The sequence below is a fragment of the Calliphora vicina genome, chromosome 1, assembly GCF_958450345.1.
Source record: "Calliphora vicina chromosome 1, idCalVici1.1, whole genome shotgun sequence".
Taxonomy (NCBI): domain Eukaryota; kingdom Metazoa; phylum Arthropoda; class Insecta; order Diptera; family Calliphoridae; genus Calliphora; species Calliphora vicina.
Window position 1 is genome coordinate 131,774,308 of NC_088780.1, and position 13,592 is coordinate 131,787,899.

General features: G+C 28.2%; 1 protein-coding gene across 2 annotated transcripts in view; it reads left to right on the top strand.

Annotated features, from left to right (window-relative positions):
- Positions 1-13,592, top strand: part of tau (microtubule-associated protein tau) — a 102,825-nt gene that overhangs the window by 1,679 nt on the left and 87,554 nt on the right. The window lies entirely within an intron of this gene.

Sequence of the window (13,592 nt, forward strand, 5' to 3'; positions counted from 1 at the left end):
GTAGTTCGGTGTCAGTTTCTTTCTTATTTATTATCAAAACTGACTAATAGTGAAAGGGGATACTATTTTCTTATTTATTATAGAAGTAAATTAAAATAATCAATATATCGTTACCTTAATATAGAACGGCTTCAACTCGTGTTTTTTATGTCGAGATTTATTGTCTAAATATGATATATGAGCGGAAATATCGAAATAAACGAAAATCTGGGCTTAACCAAAAAAAAAAAGTTAGGGACTTTGTTATATAATATTAGGGTTATATTTATTATACCCTACACCACCACAGTGGGCAGAGTATATTGCGTTAGTGCTGATGTTTGTAACGTGCAAAAATATTGTCTCAAACCCCACCTTAAAGTATACTAATCTGCTCAGGAGTCGATTAAGCGATGTCCGTCCATGTAAACCTTATCATCAAGCTACAGATCGCAATTTCAAAGATAATTCGACAAAATTTGGTGCAAGCATTTCTATTGCCTCAAGGACGAATTTGGTTAGAATTGGTACATTATTTCTTCTAGCCCCCATATGATTGCCCTATCTGAAAATAGTTAAGCTCTCATAAATATTTTAGTAATATAATAAGATTTATATAAGCCTTATATAAGGGACTATATACAATATTTATATGATCCGCAAAGATAACTTATTGCAAAAGCTTAAGCGGACATAACTCATCCTCAGTCCTTTCCAAACTTGGCTAATTTGAAAAAAAAATCGGTTTGAGTAAAAAATTCTAAAAAGGCAAAAAATCGATCCACGAAAAAACTCTATATTTTTATAACCTTTAGGGTATTCATGCGAGTAATGATCGTTCGATTAATCGAATAATTTCTTACGAATAATTATTCGAACAATATATAAGTGACCATTTTCGAATAACGAATAATTCGAACAGTTTTATGTAGAATAATCGAATAAAACGAATAAATTTACATATACATTTAAATTTATTAAATTGCTTAAAATGTTTCATAATTCCAAATTTAAATAAGTAATAATGACCTACAAAAATTGTATTGTTTCTGAAATTAGACAAATAACTAAAGATAAGGGAGTCTTTCGATCACTGTAGATGAGTGGTCCGATAGTTCCTTCTATAAATATAAAAATATTATAAATGATCCAATGAAAATAGAAGGTATGGAATAAAATCTGTGAACTTTTGACAAAACAACTTAAGTGGAATTTTCAAATTTTTCAGGAGAGCGCAAAAACTGTTGAATTTATCGATCAATAATTTATTATTTGTCCTTGAAGAACTTTATTATTTGTCTCAAAGATTTATACAAAGGATAAATAATAAAATAATTATCGATAAATTTAACAGTTTTTGCGAATTTAAGTGTTTTGTTAAAAACAAAGCAACAACAACTCCAAACAAGTTGATTTGTTTTTTTACGATATCTCAGAAACTAATATTCGTAAGAAGAAACAGATTAGTGTAAACGGAGCGATTTGAAAAGTTAGTTTTATTATAAAAAAAACTAAGATATTTTCTTATCTCGACTTAAGATGTTTTGTCTTTACTCCACAGAAATATTTATTATTTATTAAAAAAAGTCTAAACATGAATATATGCTGGCAAAATACTAGCAGAATCGCAATTAAAATTAAAGTGGTAGTGAAAGTGATGGCGAATGTGATTTTGAAACGGTCATCGAAAGTGATATTGATGATGACATTTATTATGATTACGTTGACAATGATATCAAACTTTGGACATATTTGTGTAACTCCCTAAGACCACTTGATTAGCAATTGATAGAGCTTGAGGTTATAATACAATTTGTTATAAATAATTTAGAAAACATGAATAATTCATTATTTACTAAAGAATTAGTTACTCATTTTAAAACCCAATTGAATGACATAAATGAACGACATAAAAAACGTTTTTAATACGTTTATATTGTACTTGATTTCATTATCATGTCCAACTAGCTCAAAGTTTTTAAAGCATAGCTCCAAAACGGAAACTAAAGAGTTTGCTAGTCAATTATTTTGTAGATTATTCGTTAGGGAATATGATCAGAATATTTCTGATGAAAATTTAATGATGGACTTTGTTTTCGAATGTTTTTTAACATTATCAATACTTGAATGGTTAACTTTAGCGTTATTTTTTGTTGTTCTTTAACAATAAAATTTTAAAAAACCTACATCAAACTTCATTCTTTACTTTTTTAAAAAAATGTAAAATTATTCGAATAATTCGATTAATTTTAAACGTGTGATCGAATTATTCGAACAAGTTAAAATCTCTTATTCGAATTATTCGTTTTATTTGAACAAGAGAAAAATCGAATAATTTGAATACCCTAAAACCCTTTTTTAAGGTTTATAAATCAAATTTTGTATGGAAATTTTGTTTTATAAACCTTTGATAAATTTAAAAATTGTTTATGCATATGGAGGTTATTAAATAAATAACATCACAGTAGGCACTTTTCTAAAAATACTCAGTTTTTGGAAAACATTTTCCCCGTTTTAGGAATTTCGGTATTTGAAATTAAAAAATTCTAAAAATTGCTTTTAGGATATTTGAGTCTATATTAGATCCAAATTTTATTATGATATCTTTAACATTTAAAATTTTACATTAATTCAAATTTTATATTTTTCTTCGTGGAAAATCACCTTATTATAATTTTTTAGTTTTTAAGGAAAATAATGTCCCAAAAATTTATAAAATTATTTCATTTCACTAAAATATCAATCTTCAAGTCCTAAGGTTTTCAACAATACGCCAGGAAGCTGAACAAAGGTAAATCAACTCGAAAACATTATCGTATGTTACATTTTTACATAGTAAAATATTATAACGATATTCGCTATATTTATGTAAATATTACTAAGTTAATTTTATCGTATGTGAAATTTTATTTACTATATCGGTTATTGTATGGAATTTAAAATTTGGTATTGATGATACGAGCCAAAGCAATGAAATTTAATAATAATAACGCTCTCCTGTAAAATTTCTTTTTTGTAACATACGATACGGGCGATATATCGTAACAATATCTCTAATAGTTCCCGAGATACCGAATTATTCATCATTAGAAGCATATGTATACATATTTCTACTACATCTATAATTTTGTATTTTAAAATTCAATTTAATTTAACATTAAAGTAATACTCAATGATGGTTTCCCATACTTTCAATCTGGAGATGGGAATGTGTCATATGTCGTAAGTGTTCGTTTTCTGCAAATGTCAAACATTTTAGCTTCTTATTGTTGTCGTTTTGTTATTATTTTTTAAATAAAAAAAAAAAAAAACTCTACAACAGCCATGTCCTTTAACGTGTTTTGTTTGTCTGACTGTCTCAGACATGTTTTGTTTTATACTTTTCAGCATTTTCATTGTTGAAATTGCTTGTAATCGTAAATTTATCTATTGTTATGAATAAGAAGTTTGAGTTATTTTTATTCCTATAAAAAAATGGGTGCTCACAAAAAAATTGTTACCATGTAAGTACATATTCCTGAAAGTCGGTTTTATGAAAATATATTATAGACACCCTCTAAGCACCCTTTAAGTATTCATATCTTTATCTATAAATACATACTTATATTTTATTGTTTAATATTGCGTGTTACCAAATGTCATAATAAATGTCTGTGTTTTATTTTGTCTCTACATTACATTTTCTAACGTTTCTTCGTGTCATAATTCCTTTTACTTCTGTTCACGCCAAAGGTGTGTCTCTTCTTTTTTTACGACTATTAAAGGACGAATAAAAAGGAGTGTATTAATTTTGTTAGTTTCTTTAATGTTAAAGCTGCCGTTTTAAGTTTAAACAACTTTTTCAGCAGTTCATGTTTTCTTATTATTGTCATTATTGAAGGTCAGGCACTTTGGTTAATTAATTCATTAAAATGCTTGTTGAATTTAGATTTTCGTATATTTTTTCGTGATCTCTATTTACATTTTATTTGTAATTGGTCTATTAAACCATTTTCTTTTTGTGTTAATTACATGTTTGTTGTTTGCAAGATGGCCTGACATTTCAGCAGGTGACTCATAGATTTCTCTCACATGTGAATGAAAAACACATAGATTTTGTCGAGTTTTTTGAACACAATTTGCAATCTTTTGCTATTTTCAAAACAAATAATTTTATTTTTATTTATTTGTTTGTTGACTTTTATCGCACACCTGATGATTGGTAGGTAAAATTAAGTTGTAAAATATAAAAAGATAAAGATGTGACTAGTATGTACTCGTACTATAATTCTATTTTATAAAAAGAACTTTGTTTAATAACTCACTATGAGTTTTAAAAAACTACATACATACACATTTTTAGTTAAAAAGAAAACAACTTTTAATGTTTATCACACATTATTGATTTTTTTGTATAATGTTATTGACATCATTGGATATATTGTATTAGACATGTTTTTTTTCTTTTCAACCAATTTCTTCTCCCTTTTTTTGACGTCATACAAAATGTAATGCGTCTATTTTGTTTTTTTTGTTTAAACAAATTGACATTCATGTATCAGACAGACATTGTCAACATTTAAAAAACCATTAAGATGCAAAACGGCACGAACAGTGATGCAATGATGACTCAAGAGTAAAACAGCGATAGAGAGATGGATACAGAGAAAGAGTTACAGAGATCAACAAACTAAAAGTGTGACAATTGCATATTTTTTAACAAAATTTCTTGTATGTTCATTTATTTTATCTTCTTTTAATTGTTTGGTGTAAATACAATTTAATAACAATGCTAGCTGCTGAAAACAAGAGAGACATTTAAAATCTATTAAATGCAAACAAATCTATTACAAAACAAGAGAGCTGTATTTGGCTGTGCCGAATCTTACAAACCCTTCACCAAAGTATACTTTAAAATATAGATTGCAAATATTTTTTGGTAAAAAAAAACTCGGGGGTTAACAAATATTTTTCCCCATTTCGACCCATTGTAGTTCCGAATTACTATGGCTTAATATATCGAGCCCTTAGCGCCAAATTATCGTAAGCGACATTTTCTAAATTGGGACCATGAGGTCCACATTCACCTCGGGTATGTTACATTTTTAAAACGATCATGGATATTATAGCCAAAAAACTAAAAATTTCCATTTTTGGGATTTTTCAACACTTTTTTGAGAATTGCGGGATTGCTGATAATAAATTTCAAAATTCGTTTTTATTTTTCCATTTTGAATAGAAAATTTTACATAACTGTGAAATTTCATAAATAACAATTTTATTTCAATTGAAAAATTTGTATCTATGCAAAAATTGAATAAAACATTTTTTTGTCATATTTTTCAATAAAGTATTCCATGAATTTTTAATTGTCAATAGTTATAAATATTTTTGAAAAATAGACAAATAGCTTGAACGAAATTATATAATATCGCATCATAACATTTTTATTTCTATGTATAAATTTCAAAATAATCGAAAAAACCTTCTCCTGTAAAATTTGTGTTTTGTCGCTTACTATAATTTGGCGCTAAGGGCTCGATATGTACGTCGTTGGAACATCTATCAAATATAGATTATTTTATTTATTTATTAATAGATATATACATTAGGGTGGCCCTTAATAAACGAAAGTTGGATTTTGGCCATTCTCACCCTCCAGTTTGGTGAACATTAGCAAAAAAATCATCCTGAAAAAATTTTAGGTAAATCGGTTGGGGTTAAGACGTGCCGCAAGCCCTCTGAAGTTTTGAGATGCATTTACAAGGGGAAAAAATGCATTTTTTTCAGTTTTTGTAAAAATTTTGCCATTAAAAAATTACTTTTGTAATTTAATTTAAAAGAATCGAAATGTGTACGTAATTGTCGTTCTAATGCAGCGAAATGCAAACGCACACCACTACAGTTTTTAGATATTGTAGTTGTATGAGTTGAGAATTATTCTCTGGCAAAAACAAAAACAACTAGCTGAAATAATGAAATAAACAAGCATAAAAGCGTAACACAACCTGCTTCTATCAATGCTCATGCGAGACTGACTGTTTTTATACTATCTGTGTGCTTGCGTACATGTGAAAATAAAAACAAGAGAGCTCATTTGAGAGCTCATTGCATTTCGCTGTTCTAATGAGACATAAAAAACAGAAATCGGTCAAAAAATGTTAAAGTTATTAAAAATTCGCCAGGCCATTAACGTGTCTCAGGCCACTAGAACATGAAATGTAGGAACAAAATTAACATATTTTGAGAAATATTAAAATAAAAGCTCATTTTTACTTAAAATATGTCCATATTTACTTGTATAAGAGTTTTTGTCTTCGTAGGATACCGTTAACCTATTCTTAGGTATGAACAAAAAAATTTAATTTTTTTAACGGCAGTTTCAAAACTCCATTTTCAAATTTTTAAAAATTTTGTTAAACAAATTTCAGAATTTTTTGATCATCTCATTGGGATTTATTAAGAGTATAATAGGGAATAAAAATGTGAAACAATTATGAAAATATCTCTTATAGTTTTTCCGTACCTGCGATTTAAATTTTGAAATTTTCGAGAAAAACCAATTATTTGGCAATTTTTAGGCCAATGAGCTCTATTTCCTTACTCTTATGAATTTTAAGTAAAACCTATTCAGAATATTATAGTCCAGATAATTCAAAATATACTCTGAAACTTCTACTAAAATCGGAAGACGTTAACCCTTAAATCGTGAAGGTCAAAGGTAAAATTTTTCAATATTTGGAATTTCTCTTGGAAAGATTTCGAAATGATCGAAATGTTGTATATTTTTGGGCCGATTTTGATGAAATTTAACAAAAATATAACATAAACTCTAGGGTTTATAATAACAGCACAAGAATGGAAATTAACGCTTAATGGCACTTGGGGTTAAAATGACACCAAACTTTTAAAATCATAATTTTTTATGGTTTTAGAAGTTTGGGGTCATTTTAACACCAAGTGCTATATAGGGTTAATTTTAATTTGTCTGCTGCTTTTGTAAATACTAGGCTTTGTGTTATATTTTTGTTAAATTTCATCAAAATCGGCCCAAAAATATACAACATTTCGAACATTTCAAAATCTTTCCAAGAGAAATTCCAAATATTGAAAAATTTGACCTTTGACCTTCACGATTTAAGGGTTAACGTTTTTTGATTTTAGTAAAAGTTTCAGAGTATATTTAGAATTATCTGGACTATAATATTCTAATTAAGTTTTGCTTAAAATTCATAAGAGTAAGAAAATAGAGCTCATTGGCCTAAAAATTGCCAAATAATTGGTTTTTCTCGAAAATTTCAAAATTTAAATCGCAGGTACGGAAAAACTATAAGAGATATTTTCACGATTTAATTCCCTATTATACTCTTAATAAATCCCAATGAGATGATCAAAAAATTCTGAAATTTGTTTAACAAAATTTTTAAAAATTTGAAAATGGAGTTTTGAAACTGCCGTTAAAAAAATTAATTTTTTTTGTTCATACCTAAGAATAGGTTAACGGTATCCTACGAAGACAAAAACTCATATACAAGTAAATATGGACATATTTTAAGTAAAAATGAGCTTTTATTTTAATATTTCTCAAAATATGTTAATTTTGTTCCAACATTTCTTGTTCTAGTGGCCTGAGACACGTTAATGGCCTGGCGAATTTTTAATAACTTTAAAATTTTTTAACCGATTTCTGTTTTTTATGTCTCATTAGAACGACAATTACGTACACATTTCGATTCTTTTAAATTGAATTACAAAAGTAATTTTTTAATGGCAAAATTTTTACAAAAACTGAAAAAAATGAATTTTTTCCCCTTGTAAATGCATCTCAAAACTTCAGAGGGCTTGCGGCACGTCTTAACCCCAACCGATTTACCTAAAATTTTTTCAGGATGATTTTTTTGCTAATGTTCACCAAACTGGGGGGTGAGAATGGCCAAAATCCAACTTTCGTTTATTAAGGGCCACCCTAATATACATATATAATGTTATTTTACAAATTAATTCCTTTTTCTGATATATAATAACAATATAATATCTATATTTGGCAGAACATAATTGTTGTATGCCAGATTGGCAGTTAACTATTTTTGTATTGATGAAAATAAAATTAATTCATTTATGATTATTTTAACATAAGTATACATATTGATAGATTAAGAATTAAATTCATTCAATATGAGTTTTCTATAATTCAAGCAGAAATCTAAATATTTATACAGATTGAGAAAATTAAAGCCATTTAAAATGTAGATTATATAACGATCCATAATATATATACTTTAAGGTGTCGCAAATTAAAAATGTAGAAATTACAAACGGAATGACAAACTTATGTTTATATATCCTTGCCACTCATGGTAAAGGGTATAATTATATAAACGAGTAATATTCATAGATACATAAGTACACATGAGCGATTCTCATATTTACCAGTACAAAAATAGCTTTGGTAATGTCGCAAAACATCATAAGTTGACTTGATTCAAATAACTTGTATTATAAAACAAGTTATATCTACAGATTTTTATAAAAATCCATGCTAAGGTTAATAAATTTAACGCCCAATCTAAAGACTCTAATAAAATTAAATTTCCAACAAAAAAGTTATAAAGATATTTCAATTTAGCTAATGAGTTTGAATTATAAACAGATTTCAAAAAACAAAATATATAAATCAACGTAATAAATATTACAGAACTACTTTTATGATAATTTGACCTGGTGCTTTAGAGTATTGACCGCTTCTAGTTCTGATAATTCATATGGAATAGACCAGAATCTTTAAAATGAATTTGGTCTTGGAGTGGGTAAATTTACCTTTTAGACACTATCTAACGGATCAAGGAACTAACTTTATTAAATCGAATTTCTTATATTAATTAAACAATATTCTCGGGCTTCCAAAGTCAGTTGTTGTCAGAAAATTAAATAAAATGTTCGGTGTATGACTTAAAAATGCGAGATTTTTTCAAATATCTGGCTTTTATTTTGAAACATTTGCACAATATTAATTTTTTCAAAGTACTGGCCAATCTTTCTGGCAACATATAGATTCCGAGCCAAAAGAACTGGGGAGTTACTCCCAAATTCAATTCGAAAGGAAATCGTCTCAAATTATAATATATTTAGCACACAGTTTCAAACATTTTCCTTTTCGGATTGAGTTATACAGTAACAGCCCAGCTCATGTTTTGAGGCCAAAAACGACTCAAGCCAATATCGGATACTCGGTTTTAAAGTAAAGCGTATCCCAGAGATAGCGTTATGCATCGATTGAAACAAATAGTAGTCAGGTACAGGTGTCGATTCGGTTGGTTGACCGGGCTTCGACCTCTTACGCTTCGTGTTATCGAAGTGTTTCTATAATTCGGTGCCTGGCGATATTTGTCTTCCGTGTTAAAATCGCCACTTCTGAACCACACAAACCATCTCTCGCACGTTTAACTTTTTTTTTATTTTTTGTAAATTTCACAATTTCGAATCGGTAGTCAAGTTGTAAGTTGTTTTAACGTGTTCCCATATACACGCATGTTTGTATGTACGTATGAATGATTAAATAAAATATTTAGCAAATTGTGTTAAACTCATAAACAAGCTGTAGTTATTTGACACACATTTAAGTTAATAATCTAGCTGCAATTTCAAATTTATGACAACTAATTTAAAATCCATTTTTCGCATTTAATAAATTTAAAAAAATCTTAAATTAACTTTGGCCACTGTTTGTTGATCTAAGAAAAGTAAATAATAGTCAAATGAGCGTATGTACTTAGTTTACGCAATTGGTACCCTGCTTTATGGTAAATAGAATTATCACTATATGATGGGGTTTGAAACAAAGCATTTTGATTTGGTTATTTATGTTTAAAAATATATTAGAACAGAAAGGATTACAAGGCAATGTGACGTTTGCATCCTTTAAATATGAATTGTTTCAATAACACCAGGAGAACATTTAATTTTATGGTGAATCATATTTATAATAAATACAAGCGTTATTTTTTTGCTTTTTCATAAAAGTCTACCGCTAAATTTAGTCTCAACAATTGCAGTTGAAATGCAATTTTAATATTTAATACAATTTTAATTATGCAGTTTCTGTAATACGTACCTGTTTTAATTTGAGAAATATTTAAAATTAATGAAGTGTACTCATCAAGTTTTCTAAGTTTACTATACAAACTAGTTTAGTAGTGAACATACAGTCAAATCTAACAGTGATCTTACTAGTTCTATTGAAATTTAAACTATGAGAAGAATACATTTATTTCGTATTCATTACTGGTACCAACGATTGAATGAGCTCATATTAATTTAAAGTTTCACTTCAATACATTTTTTTGAATTTTTACGAAAAATACGTATATTTCAGTTGTAAAGCAACAGTTATTGTGTATTCGTTTGAAAACCAAATTAGTTTTTTTTCTAGTTGTTGTATACGAATTTGAATAAATTACCAAAATGATAATTTTTTTGCATGAAGTCATCAGAAGACTTGTAGATTAATGGACAGCAATAAATAAATTCACTTGTTTGGTACTGTTGATACTATATTGTTCACGAATATATATTAGGGGTGGCGCTCATTTTCCCACTTTTCCGATTTTAGATGGTACCAATATCTAAAACTTTTCTCCGTCATCTAAAAATCAAATGCTGAAAATTAGAGTAAAATCAGGTAACGTTTAGATGTTTCACACTCTATTTGAAGTTTCGAGTTTTGGGCCCAAGTAGTAATCTATATAAATATATAAATGTCTTTGTAAGTTTGTTTGTTTGTTGGTTTGTTTGAGCATCACGCCTAAACGGCTGAAGCGATTTTATTGAAATTTGGGACATAGATAGATCCTTACTTGGAAGCGTCAATAGGCTATATCTTTTTTTAATACTTGGACTAGAAAGAGATTTAAAGGGGGAAAACCGGTAAAATTGGTACCTTTAGTTCTTAAACAATCAAGAGTAAACGGCTGCACCGATTTGATTGAAATTTGGATCATAGATATTCGTTTACCTGGAAGCAATAATAGACTATATAGTTTTTCTTAACTTGGAACACAAAGGGACAAAAGAGGGCAAAATTTGTACCACCCATACAAAGTAAATAGTTATTTTCGAATATCTGCAGAACTAAAATTGTGACTATATTCAAATTTCGTATCACTGTTTGAAGTTTAACTAAAAATGGGACGGCTCGGAACAGGGGGTGTGACACCACCCATACAAAGTAAATAGTTATTTTCAAATATATGGTGAACTATAATTGTGGAAGTATTGAAATTTAGTCCGAATAGAACCCTTGTCATTTTACGTGGTTTAGCTGAAAATGGGCGGTATTAAATTAGTGGGCGTGGCACCTACCAAACAAAGTAAATAGTTATTTTCGAATATCTGGAGAACTGTAAATGTGAAAGGCTTCAAACTTCATATGAGTTAATTTCTTATCAGTGCAAGAAGTTAATAAATGGGAAGGATCGGATCTCGGGGTGAGTCACCTCCCATACAAAGTAATTAGTTATTTCTAAATATCTTGAGATCTATAATTACTAGATTCTTCCAACTTTGTCCGAATAGCTCTCTTATAATTTTACATAGAATGAAAATGGGCGGCAGTGGATAAGTGGGCGTGGAACTTCCCATGCAAAGTATATAGTATTTTCGAATATCTGCAGAACTATTATTGCGACAGACTTCAAACTTTATACGAATCAATTTCTTATCAGTATATGAAGTTTATCCAAAAATGGGACGGATGGGAACAAGGGGTGTGGCACCCCTTCTTTATTTCTGGCATAACAGGACACTGGCATCAACGTAATTTACACAAAGTTTAAAGACTCTTACAATTTGATTCACTTGATATTCGAACATTTATATATTTTATCTACAATGGTAACAAAATAACTCATTTGAAGCTTTAACTATTATAATAAATAGCTTTCATATCATTATAAGGAGTCTGACTAAAAATAGGCGAATGTCTTAAAAAAAGCTTCAAGATTTTTTAAAATCACTGTATATTTTTTATACCTTCAACGGCATAGTAAGCAATTAATCACAAACAAGAAATTCCGGTATTAATTATATTCATTTATTTGCTTATAAAATCTTTTCACATTTTTTTTATTTTACTTCAACAGGGGTAGCGAAGCGCACCAGGTCAAGCTAGTACATACATATATTGAAATACATAAATTTAGTTTATTTATTTTATTTGTTTAAATATAAATTATGAAATTTGTCTGACACCAAAAAAAATTCCAAATTTTTTATAAATAATTTTTTGGATTTAATTTCAAGAAATTCTATATTTTTTCGATAATTGTGGATGAAAAACGCAAATTTCAACATACGCACCTTTTATGGGTTAGCTTGGAAACCGAATTCAAATTGGAAAATTGGATTTCAGGAAAATTTAGTTTTTGGTCACAAACTACATTAAATTATTTCTTAAAACTACATTTCATAGCTTATATTCTAATATTTAATTTCATATTATTTCTTTGGGTTGCTAATTTACAACTTTGTAATATTACCTGCTGTTAAAACTATTCAAGAAATTAAAGTTAAATGTCGTAGCGTTGTATGTCGTAATTTTTGTTATTAATATTTTGTTTTTGTTTCGAAAAATTAGTTTGAAAAATATTTATGACATACAATGCTACAACACTACGACATCAATTGTGAATTGGGCATATATATATGGGGGATTTCATGTCAAGTGAACCAACTTTTGAAATCGATGTCTTCCGATCGGGATGAAATTTGCACCAAGGTTAGCTCTATTGGATAGTAACTCAGACACAATTTTTCAACAACATCGGTCGAGAACTCTCTGAGTTATAGGGGGTAAAATTTTGACAATTTGGTCAAACAGGGGTTTTTTCTTATCCATGTAACTTATTACCTATTGTTCTTAGCAAAATGTGTTCCAAATAGTATAGATAGCTATTTCTTCGATCTTTCGAAAAAAAATATTTAAAAAAAAAAATAAAAAATTTTTAATATTTTTTTTCCGAAATCAAAAACTTTTTTGACTTTTTTTTAAAATACGCTATTTTTTTTTATTTTTTTTTTTTTCTTAAAATAAAGTTTAGATATTTTCCTTGAACACCTACTTGGTCGCTTAGTGGGATGCGAGTGGGATATCTATCAAAATAAATATTTTGTAACTCAAAACATAAAATTTTTGACTTTTTTTGCAAAATCAAAAACTTTGTTGACTTTTTTTTTTCAAAATGGACCCTTTTTTAATCTTTTTTTTTAGGTCAAACAAAAGCTTAGATATTATCCTTGAAGACCCTTTTGGTCGCTTAGTGGGATGCGAGTGGGATATCTATCAAAATAAATATTTTTTAACTCAAGACTTACAATTTTTGACTTTTTTTTTTGCAAATACGATTTTTTTTCAAAATGGGCCCTTTTTTTAAAATTTTTTTTGTAGTCAAAAGAAAGCTTAGGTCCATTCCTTTAAGATATTTTTAGTCCCTTAGTGGGATGCGAGTAGGATATCTATCAAAATAAATATTTTGTAACGCAAGACATACAATTTTTTAATTTTTTTTTGCAAAATCAAAATTTTTTTCCAATATGGGCCCTTTTTTAATTTTTTTTTTTTGCTCAAAAGAAAGCCTAGG